We start from the raw sequence: 4,342 nt of genomic DNA on the forward strand, positions 1-4,342 counted from the left end.
TTCAGAGCAGCTTCCTCAGGCTGGACTGGGGGCCAAGGAAAAGTAGTCAGCTTCAAGATGTGCTGATTCAGTGGTAACAAATGAGGAAGAGGAAATGGGCTCCAAACAATGGTTTCCAAGGCCTTGGTGGCCTGAGTATCCTCCCCAGACTCCCCATAGAGATAGGCTCAGGTAGAGACTGTTGCTTACAAGCTGAGAGCCAGGGGACAGGCAAACCGGTCTCTGTTGGCCCGAACGCTGTTCCACTGTGTACTGGTTTGAGGCTCCTGAGCTCATGCAGGTATAGGGTGTGTCATCTGTACTTCCTGTTGAGAGCTTTTGCAGCCACTTCTAGGAATTTGACATTTGTCACTGGGCTCAGACAAGGAAGCAGGCTCAATAAGAATATTAGAAACAGTGACCGTGGGGCTTTGTTTACTGCTTCGCTTAATTACTACCTGTGTAATCCCCTGGCTTACAACTTAATTATTACCTTTGCGATCCTTTCCCTCACTATTCTGCTTAATTACTATCTCCTGTGATCTCCTTGTTTACTACTGTGCTTGATTACTTTGTCTTTGATCTAAGAACTGACCGTGTATTTTGGATGCACCTAGAATGATACAAAAGCAGACTGGGAAAAATAAAGCTGCTTCAGCCTCAGCTCAGTACGGGCTGGAGTCATGTTATGGTTTTGTCTAATTGTTTTTGTTTTTTTTTTTTTTCTTCTCAATCCTCACTCCCTGCCTTGAAACCCTGTTGACTGACAGAGCTGGCTTGGTTACCTTCCTAATTGCTGCCCAGTTCGAGTGATGTTTTTGTTCGCTGTGTGAGATGTGTCTCTGCCCTTCCTTGTCTCCATAAGGTACCTTCTGACTGGTTGAAATAAAAAGTCTATGGCCCATAGCAAAAGGCAGGTCAGTAAGGTGGGACTTCTGGACAGAGAGGAAATCTGGGAAAGAGAGAGGTATAGGGATTTGTCACCCACACTCAGAGGAAGTCAGACATATGAAGCTGAGAGATGACTAGCCACGTGGTAGACACAGACTGGTATAAACAGTTAGAAGCTTGTTGGGGAGCAAGCTTAAGTCTAGGTCAAAGGTATCATAAATAGATATGAACCTCCGTGTCATTATTTGAGAGCAAGGGTGACATTGAGCAGCCCAAATGGTTACACTGCCCTTCAAGTACTGGAGCCTCTCTGGCCCCAGATCCTCCACTGTGGATGGAAAGATCATCTGAGTAGTGAGCAAGAAAGGGAAACCACCTTAGGCTCTCACAGCAGAGCAAGGAGGCCCAGGGGCTGGTCCCCAAACCACATGTGTGTACCTTTGTGTCTGTGCCTGATTTTCATCGCATCTCAAGCCTGGGTTGTGGTGCAAAATAAATGTTTGCCAAGTTAATGACAGGAGGAGGGAGCAGAAGCAGAGAAACCACGGATGGTCCTGGAATAGCTACACACCGGCAGCTGGACTCCAGTCAGATTCAATGTGACAATAAAAGGCCAACCCCATGCACTCTGAGCGAGGAGACTGCCACAGCTGTGGTGGGCATGGTAATCACCCAGGGCCTTTGCCAGTACACAGATACCTGTTCTTCCAGCCCAGGGAGTGGGCTCTGGCATGCTTCTGAGACATCCTCCTCCTCAGGCCTGGCTGACTTCCACTGCTGCTGTCACACAGACACAGTTGTTCAGAGAATAACTATAGGCTAAGAACATGTCTCTCATCGCTAAGCGCCACCTTTTCTCATGTTGGAAAATTACACGTAGGGGAAAATTGACCAAAGTTAAGACTGTGAGTGAACACAGGATCCCAAAGGACTCCTGGAAATGGGCAGTCTCCACAGCTACCAACACAAACACGCTGAGGACAAGGGGACAGAAGTCGCAGAAACTGGGCGAGTCCTTCTGAAGTACCCATCAGCAGGGACTGGCATCGGGGGCAGGCAGAAAGCGTTCTTCATCACTGCATGACATTATAATCAACCAGAGTGAGTCTCATATTAGAGAACAGTGTGCTTTAGCTAATTCTTTTCCAAGGAAATTGATGTGAATTCAGACAGGAATACAAAAATACTTTCATGACACTTTGCATCTAACCTTGCAGTGGGGAGGACCAGAGATCTGGTTATACGTGGGAGTCCTGCAGCCACAAGCTGGCAAGGGCACACCTTTCCACAAATCCTCACAGATAGAGAAAACACCTGTATGGACAGGAAGCCTAGGACTAACTGAGCTCCCTGAGAACAAGATCAATCCCTTCCTAGGACAGTTCCCCTGGGACACAGTCACTACTATCATATCACTTAGCTTAACACTCCTATTACCTCAATACTATGACCTTACCACCAGCACAGGACCTCTGGGGACACACTCATGTCCAAGCTACAGGGATTCTGTTTCCAAGGGAGTAATTACAACTGCACAAGGCTGAGGAAAGTCCCCAGAGCTCAGCTGGGCATCTGCTATGTAGACTCTTAGATCCAGGATCAGGTATCCAGCATAAGTGAGACCTTCTGAGGAGGAGGCTAGTAGACTAGATACTAGAGTCAGCTTGGGAGAGTCTAACTCCCAATGCGAGAACCTCATTTGCTCTCTTTCATGTCCTGTGCCCTAGCCTGGACTAGGCAACTGGTCCTAATCAAGACCTTGTAGGCTGAAGAGGTCTGTCAGAGCCCTGAGCATGCAACAAGCCAGATGCACCCAGAGTAGGCCCTTCCAGCCTGACTGGGGTAGACCCAGCCAAAGCAACATCAGAGATGGCAGATAATTGAGGTCTGTAGGTTTCCAGAGCTTTGGTGAGCACACAGATGGTTAGCCTTCACTGCTGAGGCACTGCCTTGAGGGACAGTACCACCAGAGATGATGATAAGAGGCCTTCTAGGCACTAAACTAAAAAAGAGAGCCATGACCAATGTAGAGTGCCTACATCAAGACTCTGAAAAGGACCAGAATAGGCTCCAGCCACTGCGGAAACCCTGTCTTTCTCCTATAGCTCACACGTCACTGGGATGCACATCTGGTTCCACTGTTGCTCTCACTTGTAGGCACCATTAAGGCATGGCCAGTGGGACACCTGTGTCCTGGAGTGAAAGATGAAGGGTTGCCTTATGGGGGTACCCTTTAACCTGACACCCCTAAAGTCACGAGCAGACTCACTGACAAGTGCATATTCCACCTGTCATATGGCACGAAGGGGTAGTCAGTGGGGATGGGCAACCTAGAGTTTTCTGGTTCCCCAACTCCTAGCTGAGTTGAGGCAGCCCATGGCTGCCCAGAGACACCACACATGGGCAAGAGGCAGACTTCTCAGGCTACTGAGATTTGTCACCTCTACTGCCAAACTTCAGCTGCTTTCCAGTCCTTCCGCTGGCCACCAGGGTATGGATTTTAGTGCTAGAGCTGTGTTGAGCCATCTGTCCATGACTGCTCTTTGAAAGGTGTTAGAATTAAACTCTGGTGCAGCAAGTGGCTGTGTGGGGAACGGCCTTGTCAGATGGTAGCAGTGGGTGGAAAGGGTTTCGATAGGTGGGAACTGGGAACCAGGTTTGGAGTTCATGGTCAGCATCAAGACAGTGTCTCTCCTTTTCTTAACCCCATGCGAAGAGATTGGACTTGAAGTTTCCATTGAGAAGTGGTGTGTCTCTGTGTGCTGTTGACGTGTGAACTGTGTCCGAGGCGTGATCACACCCGGCACTGTGGGCACAGAGTCTGCTCCTGCCACATACTCAGAAGCTGGGTTTAGGAGCCTTTTCCAGACAATACCCTGTTGCAGTTTAACCAGAGTCTGTGTTAGCGTGCTACTGTCACTGGGGGACAGTGTCTGGGAGATAGAAGTACCAGGCACCCAGCGGACATGGACTGTATAGATCCAAGCCAATCTAAGATTCTGAACAGTACTGTCACGCAAAGCCACTCAGCTGGGGCAGAAATAGCCTCTCTGCCGCCAGGGCCCTCTCAGAAAGTGACATGGGCCTCAAAGGGAAGTGTTTGGTGACCCATCAGGACTGGAAGTGGGCCAGGCAAGGCCAATGTCCTTCCCATGCTTACTCTATGACTCAGCCTATGGAGCAGTTGGTATGGGGGGAGGGGTCTCTTCAGTTCTTTGGCTTCCAGGGGCTGCTGAGGGGTGGGTGACGTGGGCTGGCTGCTCTCTACCTAACGGCCCGGGAGCCTTGGCTAAGGGCCATCCCTCCTCGATCTCTAATCTGTCTTCTTCCTGGCTTCCTGGTTTTGCTCCTATCCCAGGACATGACTTAGGTCCTCCCTCCACACCAATCCCCCACAGGGATGGGCCTCTGAGAGGCAGAAAGGATGGGGGGGCACGGGCTTGTGCCTGTGGTGGTTGGTTATTCCAGTGTA

The 4,342-nt window shown here is 49.8% G+C and overlaps 1 long non-coding RNA gene across 1 annotated transcript in view; it reads left to right on the forward strand.

The window, feature by feature from the left end:
* LOC134485197 (uncharacterized) overlaps window positions 1-642 on the forward strand; it is a 15,090-nt gene extending 14,448 nt beyond the window's left edge. The window contains exon 3 of the long non-coding RNA XR_010063191.1: window positions 1-642. This exon is cut by the window's left edge and continues 2,997 nt beyond it. This is a non-coding gene — a long non-coding RNA (uncharacterized LOC134485197).
* The last annotated feature ends 3,700 nt before the right edge of the window (window positions 643-4,342 follow it).

The sequence above is a fragment of the Rattus norvegicus genome, chromosome 1, assembly GCF_036323735.1.
Source record: "Rattus norvegicus strain BN/NHsdMcwi chromosome 1, GRCr8, whole genome shotgun sequence".
NCBI classification, from domain to species: Eukaryota; Metazoa; Chordata; class Mammalia; order Rodentia; family Muridae; genus Rattus; species Rattus norvegicus.